At 31.0% G+C, this 17,423-nt stretch overlaps 1 long non-coding RNA gene across 1 annotated transcript; it reads left to right on the top strand.

Moving 5' to 3' along the window:
• Positions 1–12,602: 12,602 nt before the first annotated feature.
• LOC149545673 (uncharacterized) lies at positions 12,603–15,617 on the top strand. Its single transcript, XR_016354279.1, has 2 exons — positions 12,603–12,777; positions 15,451–15,617. It is a non-coding gene; the product is annotated as an uncharacterized LOC149545673 (long non-coding RNA).
• Positions 15,618–17,423: the final 1,806 nt, after the last annotated feature.

Here is a 17,423-nt window from a genome sequence, read left to right as displayed (position 1 = left end):
GTCCAACCTATCAAATTTATTGGGTAAAATTATTCATTTTATAACAAACCCTTTTCAATTTAATTTCTCCATTTTATTTTAATTCAACCCAAATCTCAATTTAATTACCAATTTTGATTCTATTGAGGGAGGTTTGTAATAATATTTTTAATCTCCCATAACTAGATGAAAACAAAATGCATGCCCAAATTCCAAATTACAAGATTGAAAGATTTGTTGCCATGAAATACAAATAATCAGATTCACGGTCACGAAGAAGATAGAATTTATTTGAATAACATAATTAACTATGTGATTCAAAACATAAGAACCTACTTGGTTCCGATGCTAAAATTGCAACACCCAGAAGATTTGCAGGAGAATTCACTTCTATCCAAGAACTTCTTTCTAACAGTCTTTCCCAAAATTGCCCTTTCCAAAATTTGCTTCCCCAAATTCATCTCCAAATTCCTGTCTCTCAATAATGAACCCCCTAGTTGTGATAAGGAGTTTTCTCCTCAAATCGGGGCACTAATTGTGGGTTCACCTGAGAGGACTCCTTGCTCACAAGTCTCAAACTCCAAATTAACTTTTATTAATCTTTACTTTTACCTTTTCATGCACATTAACTGAATTATTTAATTAACTTTATTTAATTTTACACGTGACTTCTATTTTTAATCAATTTATTACTTTTAATCCCATGCACACTTTATTAATTAAAATATCTTTATTAAATATACTTGTTTTTTTTTTAATCTTTTAATTAATTTCTTTTTATTTTCAACTCATGCACGCATAATGCGATCTAGAATCTTTTTAATAATTAAATATCTTTTTTTACTTTTAATTTATTTTTGAATGTTTAAATGATAAAATATTTATTAACTTAAATAATAATAATATTTAGCATTTATTTAAAAATGAACTCTAAATATATTATCATCAAATTAAATAAATATTATCACATTCTAAAATTATCCTTGTAACTTTTATCTTCAAATTTAATTCTTTTTATTTAATTATTTCTCAATTAATTAAATATAATTAAATATTAAAATGTCATAATAATTTTTCATTAAATTAAATCATTAATTAATCTTTTAATTAGACTTAATTAATAGAAAATACACCAAAGAGTCATAAAACAACATACAAAAACTCATCATAGAAAAACACATACCAAATAAAACAAAAGGGTTAGAATCACAAATTAATGTCATTCGACGCATTCAGAGGGTACTAACTCAAATACTTGTCCTAATTTCCAATTAGGCCAAATGTCTTAAGAGTTTAGGATTTGGACTTAAGAATTTATCTCCCCTCTCTTACCATTGAGATAATGCGATAGGGTACACTCATCTTGGCAATTCAGGGAAGTCCATACTTGGTACCTACAACCTTCATAAAATCCATGCATGTACATAAACAATATTCTAAGCTAAACAAACAATGGCAAGAAGTGGTGCATCGTGTAGATCCTGACTAGCAAGTGACTACGACTCCCTTCCTTAACCACATCAGAGATGCCACACATAAAGAAAATAAACACACACACCATACACATGTAGTATGGGGTAAGTATCCATAAGAAACACATATTATAATCCATCATAAAAATTAATTGAATCTAAAACAATAACTGATAAACTCAAAGTAATGCTACTAATCATTAGCGTAAAACTGGCCTAAAAGAGTTCAACAATGATAACAGAAATGCGAACTAGGGGCAGGCACTACATAATTGATGAAGTAGATTTCAAAAGATGAGAGCAGAAATAGAAGCAAAGTTGAATTTGGTGTTTTTGGAACTTAGATGTTTTCATCTATGTTTCCATCAATGCCAAATATGGAGAATGTTGGCATGAATGTTGATGGTATTCCTTTGGGGTAGTATCCTAAGCATTGCTAGAACATTTGCGAGATTAAGATATTGTATTCATGATAGTATTTGCCACAGATGTCAATATAATATTGTTTTAGTGAAGATTATTAGAGTAATAGATAGAGAACAAGATCGTATGAATTGAGTATCGATGATGAGGTCAAGCATAGTTGAGGATATGTTCTGCAATGTACCTTGGTGATGTGGACAAGTGTGTGTGTGTGTGTGTGTGTGTGTGTGTGTGTGTGTGTGTGTGTGTGTGTGTGTGTGTGTGTGTGTGTGTGTGTAGGATGTCAAAAGACATGTGATAATTATTTGTGATTTACAAAAGATAGTGTGTAGATAGAGTATTTAAGAAGTACTTTTTGGTGTTTGGATTGTGTCTCATAATAGGGATAAAATCATGATGAGTGAAGTTAGATAGTGATAGTATACATCTTGATGATGACAACAACAAGCGCATGAGTTTCAAGATTGCACTTGTAAAAATTTATAGTTACTATGAGCTCACAATTTTTTATTATTATGAAAAGATGTAATGAATTGTATTATCTTAATGAGGTCCTATTGTAATTAATTGAGAAATCCTCAAGGGTGACTTAATGAATTATTTTGAGGACATGGTATAAAGGAAGGTTATTTTCCTTGTGATGATGTATGTAATGTATGAGTTATAAGAAGATTGTATTGGATATGAAAAGTTGGTAAATGTGAATAAGCAATCATTGTGATGTAAAGTTGGAGATGTGGTATTGAGATCTAAAAGGTATTTGGTACGGTATTGTAAAAGTAAGAGGATAGAGAAAGAGTTTGAGTTGATGAAATTAGTTGCATTTCTATCATTCTAAAAAGGATAATCCAGACACTAGTTGGACAATGAGTTTGGTGGTCTTTCCCCTAAAGCTATTTGGATAGTGGGTCCTTCTTTTTTCTACAACTCCTAACAGCATTGGAATCTCCTCACAGAGCATCAAAGTCTCCTAATAGGGACTAATTTGTACTAAATGTATTTCATTGGCTCCTAATAGAGTCCATCCTCTTACAAGGAACTTATATATTAGTACATCATTTTGTGGGTACCATCCCCACCAAGGTTTTCCCTCTAATCAAGGGTTTCACTAGATAACATATCTGGTGCTTTTATTTATATGTATCTTCTTATGGTTTTTTATTATATTAATCACATGTGTTAAAGTTTGATAACATTGATAAAAGTTATATTGATCTGATAACTAATTCACACCCCTCCTCTCAATTATCTTAGTGGACTTTACTTTCTAAAACTTGGTATCAAAGCTTGGTCACAAGTTTGAATTCTCAAACCCTCAGGTAATGCCCAAGGGGAGATTGTTGGAAATTTGTTCAACGCTCCTCTTAGAATTGACAACAAGGAGTTAATTGCCTCTTGTATACTATAAGTTGAGTGATTGTATTGGGCATTCATTGATTGGTATTTTGGTGCAACAACAACCCCACTCTAATATTTATTCCACTTTTTCCATTATTTCATAATTATTTTTTTAATTAAAAGTTAGTTACCCTTTTTGGTTTTGTTTATATTATATTCATGAACTAAATAATTAGTATGAGGAAAAATTGTGTTGAGATTTATTTTTTAAACAAAGTGTGTCCTAACGCATGCAGGAAGAAGTGCTTCATAGTGCATATGTGTAATTTTTTTTTGGAATGACATGATGTTGAATGATTTGTTGATGTAATTTTATATTCCAAAAACTTGTTTCTTTTATCTAGTAGTTGAACACAAAAAGGTATATTGGTATTGAAAATACTTGCTAGCCATTATAGACAAAAAGTGTCTCCTATTTTACCTTGTTTTTAAGGCATTACCAATCGAATAATATAAGCTTTCTAATTCATAACCAACGTATACAGTAAGTTTTTTCTTATGTACTTATGTATGTAGTGTCATATTTTTGTAGCACTAGATATTTTACATTGAAAAAGGATTGTGCAACGCAAAACTATAAAGATTTAGTGTCAAATTTTGTAGTGAATAAATCATAGATTGCATGAAAGATTCTTTCACCAAAATCTATTGTTGATAGATACACCCTTTGTAGACCATGAATGATTATTTATTGTTCAATATGAGGTGAGATTGGTGTTAATATTTCAAAAAAAAATAGAAAGGTATTTTGGTACTATAATGTTGTGACATATATTATTTTTCTTACAGATCAATGGTTCGTACTGACCACAAGGAGGATTCTCATCATGAAATAAAACAGAATCTAAGTGTGCATTTGAGTTGTTAAAATGTAAATTTTTCAAATCAACATGTTTAGTCATGTACATACCCAAAGTATACAAAATGTATCACCCCACAACTTCCCTATTGTGGACCTGGTAGAGAAGGCAATGCGGGCAAGATAATTTTAGAAAGATAATTTGACACATTGTCTAACCTGTGCAATTCTTGCAACACACTTGGATGTAACTCATAATGGAAAGCTTGCGATGCCTCTATATTGTTATTGGGGACTAACAAGATGAAATAATCAATAAAACCATTTTGAAGTTTAGTGAACATATAACAAAAATGAAACAAAACTTTAAAACTATCAAGGAAACAACTCCTAACAATATAATGTAATGTATGAAATCTTAAAAAAATTATCATTTGTCAAAATAGTATCAAATATCAAATGTATTTTCTTTTTAAGTGTTTATATAATTTTCTACATCAACAATATTAGTCATTTTTACAATATTGAATAATTATAGCAAGGTTAAAAAGAGTTATACTTATTTGGAATGTGTAACATCAATTGAACAACTTATAGTGTATGAGTTTGACTCTGTTGTAACGTTTTTGCAATTGAACAAAATCTATTAATTTGGCTATCAAATATGAGATACAAAAGAAGTGATATATTGCAAATTTAAAAAACTAAAGCAAATGAGTAGATGATAGTTAAAACCCAAAATAAATTACCATTCATATATTTTATAGTCAAAATAAAGTATTTTAAAAATTTGTCATGTACTATGACAATGAATATAGGAAATGCAGATATACATAATAGAGAAAGTGTCAATCTATATTCTTAGGGGCAATATGATAATTTTATATATTTCATTTCCCAGCGATCATGCCTATCTTATTTAAGTATTCGGTGATAATTATTGTATTTGGATGCCCAAAATCATATAGTCATCCAAAAGTGCATATTAAAAGTCCATTGGTCCAAAGTCACATGGTCACAATAATTGCAACGTGTAGATATTAGAGACATATTATAATCCATCATAAAAATCAACTGAATCTGAAACAATAACTGATAAACTCAAAGTAATGCTACTAATCATTAGCATAAAACTAGCCTAAAAGAGTTCAACAATGATAATAGAAATGCGAACTAGGGGTAGGCACTACATAACTGATGAAGTAGATTTCAAAAGATGAGAGCAGAAATAGAAGCAAAGTTGAATTTGGTGTTTTTGGAATTTAGATGTTTTCATCTATGTTTCCATCAATGCCAAATATGGAGAATCTTGGCATGAATGTTGATGGTATTCCTTTGGGGCAGTATCCTAAGCATTGCTAGAACATTTGTGAGATTAAGATATTGTATTTATGATAGTATTTGCCACAGATGTCAATATAATATTTTTTTAGTGAAGATTATGAGAGTAATAGATAGAGAACAAGATCGTATGAATTGAGTATCAATGATGAGGTCAAGCACAGTTGAGGATATGTTCTACAATGTACCTTGGTGATGTGGACAAGTGTGTGTGTGTGTGTGTGTGTGTGTGTGTGTGTGTGTGTGTGTGTGTGTGTGTGTGTGTGTGTGTGTGTGTTGTGTGTGTGTGTGTGTGTGTGTAGGATGTCAAAAGACATGTGATAATTATTTGTGATTTACAAAAGATAGTGTGTAGATAGAGTATTTAAGAAGTGCTTTTTGGTGTTTGGATTGTGTCTCATAATAGGGATAAAATCATGATGAGTGAAGTTAGATAGTGATAGTATACATCTTGATGATGACAACAACAAGCGCATGAGTTTCAAGATTGCAATTGAAAAAATTTATAGTTACTATGAGCTCACAATTTATTATTATTATGAAAAGATGTAATGAATTGTATTATCTTAATGAGGTCCTATTGTAATTAATTGAGAAATCCTCAAGGGTGACTTAATGAATTATTTTGAGGACATGGTATAAAGGAAGGCTATTTTCCTTGTGATGATGTATGTAATGTATGAGTTATAAGAAGATTGTATTGGATATGAAAAGTTGTTAAATGTGAATAAGCAATCATTGTGATGTAAAGTTGGAGATGTGGTATTGAGATCTAAAAGGTATTTGGTACGGTATTGGAAAAGTAAGAGGATAGAGAAAGAGTTCGAGTTGATAAAATTAGTTGCATTTCTATTATTCTAAAAGGGATAATGCAAACACTAGTTGGACAATGAGTTTGGTGGTCTTTCCCCTAAAGCTATTTGGACAGTGGGTCCTTTTTTCTACAACTCCTAACAGCATTGGAATCTCCTCACAGAGCATCAAAGTCTCCTAATAGGGACTAATATGCACTAAATGTATTTCATTGGCTCCTAATAGAGTCCATCCTCTTACAAGGAACTTACATATTAGTACATCATTGTGTGGGTACCATCCCCACCAAGGTTTTCCCTCTAATCAAGGGTTTCACTAGTTAACATATCTGGTGCTTTTATTTATATGTATCTTCTTATGGTTTTTGATTATATTAATCACATGTGTTAAAGTTTGATAACATTGATAAAAGTTATATTGATCTGATAACTAATTCACACCCCTCCTCTCAATTATCTTGGTGGACTTTACTTTCTAAAACTTGGTATCAAAGCTTGGTCACAAGTTTGAATTCTCAAACCCTTAGGTAATGCTCAAGGGGAGATTGTTGGAAATTTGTTCAACGCTCCTCTTAGAATTGACAACAAGGGGTTAATTGCCTCTTGTATACTATAAGTTGAGTGATTGTATTGGGCATTCATTGATTGGTATTTTGGTGCAACAACAACCCAACTCTAATATTTATTCCACTTTTTCCATTATTTCATAATTATTTTTTTAATTAAAATTTAGTTACCCTTTTTGGTTTTGTTTATATTATATTCATGAACTAAATAATTAGTATGAGAAAAAATTGTGTTGAGATTTATTTTTTAAACAAAGTGTGTCCTAACGCATGCAAGAAGAAGTGCTTCATAGTGCATATGTGTAAATTACTTTTGGAATGACATGATGTTGAATGATTTGTTGATGTAATTTTATATTCCAAAAACTTGTTTCTTTTATCTAGTAGTTGAACACAAAAAGGTATATTGGTATTGAAAATACTTGCTAGCCATTATAGACAAAAAGTGTCTCCTATTTTACCTTGTTTTTAAGGCATTACCAATCGAATAATATAAGCTTTCTAATTCATAACCAACGTATACAGTAAGTTTTTTCTTATGTACTTATGTATGTAGTGTCATATTTTTGTAGCACTAGATATTTTACATTTAAAAAGGATTGTGCAATGCAAAACTGTAAAGATTTAGTGTCAAATTTTGTAGTGAATAAGTCATAGATTGCATGAAAGATTCTTTCACCAAAATCTATTGTTCATAGATACACCCTTGGTAGACCATGAATGATTATTTATTGTTCAATATGAGGTGAGATTGGTCTTAATATTTCAAAACAAAATAGAAAGGTATTTTGGTACTATAATGTTGTGACATATATTATTTTTCTTACAAATCAATGGTTCGTACTAACCACAAGGAGGATTCTCATCATGAAATAAAATAGAATCTAAGTGTGCATTTGAGTTGTTAAAATGTAAATTTTTCAAATCAACATGTTTAGTCATGTACATACCCCAAGTATACAAAATGTATCACCCCACAGTCCCTATTGTGGACCTGGTAGAGAAGGCAATGCGGGCAAGATAATTTTAGAAAGATAATTTGACACATTGTCTAACCTGTGCAATTCTTGCAACACACTTGGATGTAACTCATAATGAAAAGCTTGCGATGCCTCTATATTGTTATTGGGGACTAACAAGATGAAATAATCAATAAAACCATTTTGAAGTTTAGTGAACATATAACAAAAATGAAACAAAACTTTAAAACTATCAAGGAAACAACTCCTAACAAAATAATGTAATGTATAAAATCTTAAAAAATTATCATTTGTCAAAATAGTATCAAATATCAAATGTATATTCTTTTTAAGTGTTTATATAATTTTCTACATCAACAATATTAGTCATTTTTACAATATTGAATAATTATAGTAAGGTTAAAAAGAGTTATACTTATTTGGAATGTGTAACATCAATTGAACAACTTACAGTGTATGAGTGTGACTCTGTTGTAACGTTTTTGCAATTGAACAAAATCTATTAATTTGGCTATCAAATATGAGATACAAAAGAAGTGATATATTGCAAATTTAAAAAACTAAAGCAAATGAGTAGATGATAGTTAAAACCCAAAATAAATTACCATTCATATATTTTATAGTCAAAATAAAGTATTTTAAAATATTGTCATGTACTATGACAATGAATATAGGAAATGCAGATATACATAACAGAGAAAGTGTCAATCTATATTCTTAGGGGCAATATGATAATTTTATATATTTCATTTCCCAGCGATCACGCCTATCTTATTTAAGTATTCGGTGATAATTATTGTATTTGGATGCCCAAAATCATATAGTCATCCAAAAGTGCATATTAAAAGTCCATTGGTCCAAAGTCACATGGTCACAATAATTGCAACGTGTAGATATTAGAGACATATAAAGCCAGAAACTGTTGATCCAGAAAATATCTTACCCGGGACCTGCTAGTGTTAGGCTGTTGGTCAAAGAGACCCCCTGACGACCTTTTTTAACAAGTGTTTCATTCTACTTGAAACTAAAATTTCAGGAGTGGTGATAAGATGGATGAAATGGGCCCAATTTCATTGAAGCGTGATACTATATTGTTGAAAAAGACTCCCACATTATGTACATTTTTAACTGAACAATAGCTCGGAAAATATTTCTCTATGCATAGATTCGTACAAATACTTTGAAAAAAGAAAGGAGTACAGAACGTGGACCCATAAGTCAACCCATATTTACCGATATACAGTGTCTTACTATAACACATTTCCTGGTTTGTCAAAGATTATACAAATAGAGACCTACATAATAAAATACCAAAAAGAAACGGATAGACAACTCAAATTGCTCAATAGATTTTTTTTTTATTAACACTGAATTAGTGTTGAAGAATTTCCTACTTATGGGGTATTCACATGTAAATTTTTTGTGTAGCCAATGATAATCAATCACAAAGAGGGAAAGTGGTGAAAAAGGAGAATATAATTTAGTTATGAAAATTATTTAAAAAAACATCATTTGAATAATTTAAATTTTTTCTTATTAGTGATAAAATATTAAGTTTAATAATTACAAATACCTTTACTTAAGGTTAAAGAGGACTAAAAGTGTTTGATTATAAACCTTCCAAGTTAACAAATTTCTTAGATATTAGTCGTTCCAACATATCAGAGTGAGATTGCACTAATACCAGTCCTAGAGTGTAAAAGACGATAGCATGAGTGGATGAATATGTTACCAAATACATAGCATTTTTTTTCAAAAATGTCTGAAGCTGGTGAATGGAATGGGAGAAAAAAATCATGAAATAAGATCTCTACAATGTTCAAGAATTTGTAAAAAAAAATCAATGGACCATAATTTTACTTCTTTACAAATCAATTTTAACAATTCTGAGTTTTCATGAGAACACAAACACAATAAATCTATGAATTGACTATAATTAGATTCCCTATGATAAGTTCTCTAAAAGAAAAGTTGCTTTGTGAAATACATATATATTCACTTGCAAATCCAATACTCTATTACGATAGAAGAAATTGATGAAGAAAAGTAGAGTTCTTTAATACAAGATTAGTATTTAGAGAGCATTAGCTTGGATAAGTTCATTTGTAATTAGATCAATTTTTTATATAGAGATTTAAAAGAGAAACATTCCTATCACACTTGCACTCATGTTTTTTCTCATGTTACAAAAGAAATCTATAATTTTTCATCAATCAAACACTTAGCCTACATATTTAATCATCTCACTCTGTGTGTATCTTGCAATCAAGACAGTCTCGAAAACTACATTTGTTGAGGCATTTTTTCAAACACATGACATGTGAACTCCAAAATCCAACATTTCATGTACATTATAACAAGCTTAGTGTACCAAAATAGTATCCCCTAAATTTCACTTAAATCTTATGGACATGCACAATTTTCCCCTCTCCTAATGCTCTCCAATTACCACAGACCTTTAATAATGAGAAACATACCTATGTTTATCAAGCCTCACTTCAAATTAATCCATTCTTAGTAACACATCTAGGGCCTTTTTCAACACCCTATCTTCACACAATTTGTTCAAGTTTTTATTGGGCTTTCCAAATGGCAAGTTTTGAACATAATCCACTCGCTTTTCTAATGCATTCTCTATTTTTCTATGGCTTATAGTAGCGTTTAAATTTTGTTTAATTGTATGTGAGTGTTGTACATTTTTCTCCAATAATGCAAATAGTTGTGCGAAAGATTTTGATGCCCCTATAATAGAAGAGATGAGGAGTCTAATCATACTTGTAAGTGATCAAAGATATGAGCTGTATGAGAATGACAACCTCTAGTTTTCATTGTACCAAAAAGACAAAGATATACTCACTAAACTCAAACCCTTTAGTGACTACAAATGAACTATGATAGCTATTACAAATCCTTGAGCTTTCGATTTATATACATCTGTACTCAAAGAATAAACGTCACAAATGATTCTGATTTATCTGAATAAGAGAAATTCCCCTATTTTAAGAGTGGATGTAATCCAGAATAGATGGATGAACCACGACAAATCTGTGTGGTAAATCTTACTCTTTTTTGGTTGTCTGATTTAGTTTTAGTTCTTATTTTATTTATGAATATTGGAGCCATTTCATGGAAAACGAATGACGAGAAAGTGGCAGAAGTTTTTTCCAGGAATCCAACTCGACCAAACACAAAAAGCCAAGGAAATGAAATAAGATAAAATAAAAGGTGCGTCGACACTAGAGTTGATGTTTATTATATGGAAGCAATGCTGGTGGGGCCCAACTTATGAGGATTCCTGCCGCGTAACAATAGTTCAATGAATCCAGCTTGTTTGAAAGGAATCTCTTACACAGTCCAGATAAAAGAAATATTTATAAACACGTCACAACAAACTAGGCTGCGAAAAAATACAATAGTACGCAGCGACAAACAAGTTCCGAAGATTACATTTGTTTTTACGGCGAAGTCAGTGGAGTTGGTTTGATTTTAAAGAATATGCTTTTGCAACGCAGCAGAACCCTGAAAAATAAATAGGAAGACTGGGGAAAAGATGCTTGATCGTTTGTCGTGACGTGTCGTCGTTAGAGTCGGCAACATGATAGAGAATGGAAAAAGACAGCAAAAGCGAATTCATATAGACACAATTATAGTGTTTTACTTTCTTCAACGAAAGTTGTATACGCTTTATTCTATTGCATATATCGTCTAATTCATTAAATAATGATTAAGATAAAATAAATGTTTAATTATTAAATTATTATTTAAATATAATTTAATGTGATGAATTAAATTGTAATTAATTTTCAGGTTTTTAATTGTGGGGGTGAGGATCCAATAGCACAAGGATTAAATTTCATCTAACCCTCTCTCATAAGATTTCAATTTGTAGAGATTCACTTATCCAGATTTGGAAGTATTAACAATGAAAAGATAAGCTTAAAATTAGATCCTTCTCTATAGAATCATAAAAAGTTTAATGAAATATTTTATTCGTTCCCTTCTTCCTAACTAAATTAAAAACTTGACTTCTACATTGATTTTCCTTATAACTAGACTTATGACAACTAAAGCATTGAACCTCCTATTGCTTCATGATCTTGCGCTAAACAACCTAATGACCGGAACTCTTGAACATGAAACAATAATAATTTAAAGATAAGAACATTCAAGCATTTGATTCCTTGAGAAAGGCTTCCTTGTAGACGTTTCCTAATGCTTGACCTATCTTGTAACTTCAAACGTTTCTTTAGCTTTGCTTCATTATCTTCACATTTCCTCATTAAATTCCAATCCTTCCTTGTACTTTGACTATTCTGTAGGGATAGAATTTCAGCTCTCGCTAATTTTTAGAAATGCACCAAAGAAAAAGAGAAAAAAGTCAAAATTCACGAAAAAACACACAACTCTTTTCCAATGTTTCTTTCTATTTTGTATTTTTTGAAATTTAATCAACCATACATTTTGTATAGAGGATAACTGCGTCCTAGATTTTCTACCCAAGATAGTGGTGCTTTATCAAACATTTACTTCGGATCTTAACTCCCTTAATTCCTAATCCAGCTTTTCATTATCATCTAACTTTTTTTTTTTTCTGATGGTGCATTTCAGACTCTTCTGATTTTGAAAATGCTATTCACTCTATTTTGCCCTAGCTATCTTTTCCATGTTAGAGCAATTACTGCGATTAATGTTGGATATAATCATTAGACTTATAAAAACACAAGAAACTGTTAAATAATGTTACGATTCATTGAAAGGGACGTTAACAATTAGTCCAACAATCCATAAGATACGGCTATTCCGCACGGTGTTTGTAGGAGCTGATTCAGATCAGTCTATTGTTTTCCAGAGTAAAACTGCTTTTTGCTTCGTAGTAAAACGAGAGTATGCCAAGGCGTTTGCTAAATGTGAAGAGAAGGGGAGATTTACGGATAAGCTTAAGGGGCGGAAGGAAGCCCTCCAATCTGTTTCATTTTTTACAGGGCACGAAATCAACAGAAATTTCAGGTAAGATCCCTGCGTTCCCATTGTGCTTGGTCATTAGACATTATTCTGCCTTAATTTTGCAAGAAATTTGTACATTTTAGGAGGCCATATTTATTTCTTATTAAAAGCCCAATTTTACTTTGTATATTAGTCAGTTAGTAGACCAGTAATCGTCCCCACGCGATATGCTGGGATGCTTACAAGCACAGGAATTAATGTTACCCATTAATTTACAACGGATGGATGAGATTGTGCGAGAGAGCTGTTCTGCTGGCATGCCTTTGGCCAACGCCATCCGCCTAGCAATAATAAGAATCTCCTTTCTGGAGGCTTAGAATTGAATAAAGTTAGAAAGGAATTGCCTCAAACATTGGATCAAAGACTTAAAATTTCGCCATGGTTTCCTCTTCAAAATTTGCGATGTTAATGGATTATGGGTTGTGCGTCCCAAGCTATTATGTTGAGTAATAGGTAATATGTTCTTTAATGAGAATTAAAATTATAATATTGTCATTGTAAAATTTTTTACATCAAATGTATTGACCTATATTTCATGAGTAATGCTTCACATTAGTCCTATTTTCGTAAGACTGAATGAAACACTTAGTACTAATTGAATCTTAGTTGTTGTTTACAGAAGTACTAGGACTTCTTGGACACGTCATCCAAATATTACTCCAACTTAAACATGCTTAATTACGAAATTTCCTTCATGGTTAAACCACTCTGCTTGCAACTCCATTTGTAAAACTTTCAGCAAGTATTGTGCCTTGTGAACCACTCTTTATAAAGCCAGTCAAACTTATCATTGATAAATATGAGAGCAAGTCACAGATACTTACCACAGCAAGTCACATTGTGATATTAGTATAGAATTCAAGTCACATTGTGATATTAGTATAGAATTCAATTGTATAATTATTTTAAAATTAAAATTTACCTTCAATGATACTTTGTTTAATTATTGTTAGCTATTCAAGGTTTCAAGCGCCTACCGAATTGAAGAGCTGCAAATATGTAATTCTTTTTCTTTTGAAGAACTTTTAGATTTATAAGGAATTTCTAGAAGTTTGGAAAAAATTATAGTTTACCGCTGTGCTTAGCCTGATGTCAGGATTATCTGTTCTCAGTACCTAGTAGAATTGAACATTTGTAATTGTATAATCTTGAGGAGTAAAGTGTTGTACATTTTATCTGCTTCGAAAAGTCCCTATTATCTATTAATTTTATATTGTTTTCAGACCTCTGCAATCATTCAATTCAAGACATCTAGGTTAAAAAAGATTATGCCCTTTTCTACGAATTTCCTGAAAATAATGTTGCCAGTCATTTGCAGCTCATTACTGGTATCATTTGTGGAAATTGATGTGGAGTAAGGAGAACGGTTAACTACGGATGAAAATAAAATGAGAACTTACTGTAATTATCGTTTCCAATTTGAAGCATTTCTTCCGAGCTGTAAAAAATGAGGAAAGAGTATGTTGTGGGTTTAAAGAAAGGTGAAAAATGGAAGACCCAGCATGCATTACATACAATTATTATTGATAGGGTACATATAAGAAATAAGTACAAGTCAGACTAGTCATCCTCTCAGAAATTATGGAGCTTTTGGGTTAATGACTGCTAATAATTGGCATTTATTGTTTAAATTGATGTCTTAAATGATTTCTAGATACTCTCTAAAAGCAGGTTATTTAGCAATATTTTACTTCCAAATTTTTTCGTTCGTTCAGTCAACAAGCAGATAAAGATATTGAGTAAAAGTTTGATTTTCACACATTTAAAAGGAACAGGCAATTTATTGTTTAATTTTCTAGGAGATCTGAAGATTCTCTCGCACTCACCATCACCTCTCGGAGGCTCTGTTTCAGGACTCCATTTACAAACATTTTACATTCCTAGTATCCTTGTTTTTATCTGCACTATTTTGCTACTACAAGGAACTTTCTGAATTGATTTTCTTCATAGATGAATGAACTATCGTTCTAGATCTACTTTTCATTTGTTTTAAATGGATTGAAGCAGCAATTTAGTGAGATTGGTTTTGGCTTGTCTTATTTTAGATTTTTATTTTGTTGTTGTAGGGTTTGGCAAGTTCTTTTTTGTGATATTGGTATTTTTGAGTCAAATTCATTGATCCATATTTCATAAGTAGTGATACAACATGAATCATCTCTCGTGACAATAAATAGAATACTTAACACTCATTGGATCTAGGTGATGCTCATAGAGGTGAAGCACCGAGGTCACCCATCCCATAGTATTTCAGCTTGAGCGCCCTTAACTACGAAATTTCCTTCATGGTTAAACCTGCTCTGCTTGAAAATTGGGACTTTTTGGGAGGTCACCCTTCCTAGTACTTAACCATGGAGGAAACTTCATAGTTAAGCACACTCAAGCTGGAGTAGTACTGGGATGGGTAACCTCCCAGAAGTCCAGGTGCTTCACCTCTCATTCACCTAGATCCAATGAATGTTAAGTGTTCCATTTATTCTCATGAGCGATGTATTCATGTTGAATCAATACTTATTAAATTAATATGGATCAATAAATTTGACTCAGAAACTAAACTTAAATCCTAATAGCAAAATCACAATTTGACTTGCTGTAAAAAATTTCTCTTATCAAATTATTTTTTTTAAAAATAGGTGAAAGTAGAAAAATACTAATGAATGTTGTGCCGTTGTGGCACAGAGATCTATTTTATTTTCTTCTGGAGTCCAGTGATTTTCAGCTGGAAACAGGGCATTGAGATTCGGCAGCAGAAGGAAAGAGAAAGAAGAACAAGCGTATCGCTTCAAAGCGCAAAGATATTTCCCTCGAACTTCTCGTAAACGCATTTTATTTATTATTTGTAGAATTTCTCCACTATCATGTATGTAATTTGTTTCCATTTCAATATTTTTTTTTCCTACAATTCTAAAATCAGTTCTGTTTTTCTGGTAACATTGAACACCTCTAAAGATTTTTGGTGAGAGCAACCACTAGAGGCTTTAAACCGATGGTTTTGAAGAGGCTGTTTATGACCAAGATTCACAAAGCACGGTTCTCTCCGTCTCCCTTAGGGCCTTATATGATGGAAAGGTTAGTAATATTTGTATCCTACCTAATGTTTTAATTCCAATTTCAGTCGGAAATTGATTGAAACCAGAGCTTTCATCGATTGTTGAAGTTAAGATTAAAATTTTACATGGTTATCTAAACGGCTACGTTTTGTGACAGAACTGAATGTCTTTAAACCAATATTGGATTAGTCTAATTTATAGATGTCCTAATAGGGAATAGAAAGTGCATCCAGTGAAATGAAAAACAAAAGATTGGTTCAACCAACAAATATGTGGAATTATAGTAGTATAAAGTACTAAATAGATGTTCTAATAGAAAATAGAAAGTGCATCCAGTGAAATGAAAAACAAAAGATTGGTTCAACCAACAAATATGTGAAAATATAGTAGTATAAAGTAATATGGTTCATTGATTTTCACTTTATTATAAATATCTACATCTAATCTTTAAATATCAGCATGGTTTATTATAAATAGTTACATATAATCTTTATGAAGAACAATAACTTTATTCACTTTTTAAATACTGTTTTCATGTAACATATCAACTAAACTATTCTTGTAGGAAAGAGATTAGCTAAAATATGAGATAAGGAAATGAGTATGGTTTATGATAAATGACTACATCTAATCTTTAAGAAGAACAATAACTTTACTCACTTTTTCAATACTATTTTCATGTAACATATCAACTAAACTGTTTGTGTAAGAAAGAGATTATCTAATAAATGAGATAAGGAAATAAGGTTTAAATAGATATAACAGAAATTACTGATCTCCTTTTCCTATGAATATAAATAATAATTTCTTTAACTAATTGGAAAAGGATTAAAAGAACTCTACATGAACTCTGATTAATATTCCATTTGAAATTTATTATTTGTGTAGTTTGACTTTAATATTGTCCAGGTCTCAGACTTCTATAACTATTCCTAATATTTTCCCATAAATTATAATGTATGAATCATAACGCTATTTTTACTATAGTTTACCAGTATAACATTTATAATTTCATTTGCACTAAAAATAAATCTTAATATATCATAAATCTTAATCAAATTAGAGACGTGATCCATATTATACATGTTTGTACACCATCTTGAGAAATGAATGAATATAAGTTGACTTGAGATGACAGTTATCAGTAGGAGCGCTGAGAAAAAATTGGGATCACAAAAGGATAAGAAATATACCTGGTCCCAAAAAGATCAGATGAATAAAATATGAAGAATATAGTAATTGACATGAATGTTTAGGCATAGATTATTAAAAAATTGGAAAAGATACCATAAAGAGAACATAAGAATAACATTAGAAGAATATGCATGTAACATACTCGTAAAGTTTTCTCTATATTCCATTAAAATATCTATAAATTTCAAGCCAAATACTGTTGTAAATTGCGTACTTGCAGTTGTAGAAACAGAGTTTCCATTATTAGCCACCAAAAGAGGAGAATTCAACCAGTGTGGTCGAGGAGAGCTAATTGAGGTACTTGAATCAACTATATATGCTCAGAGATATTCTGTCCAGGACTTGTATTATGTGAACTGAAAACTCTGCAACCACACAAATGCATAACCAATCCTTCCCAATATTTAA

Source organism: Cupressus sempervirens, chromosome 7 (assembly GCF_028749045.1).
Source record: "Cupressus sempervirens isolate cs-2001-9-10 chromosome 7, ASM2874904v1, whole genome shotgun sequence".
NCBI classification, from domain to species: Eukaryota; Viridiplantae; Streptophyta; class Pinopsida; order Cupressales; family Cupressaceae; genus Cupressus; species Cupressus sempervirens.
The sequence above is the reverse complement of the archived record's forward strand: the minus strand, read 5'-3'. Positions and strand labels throughout refer to the sequence as shown.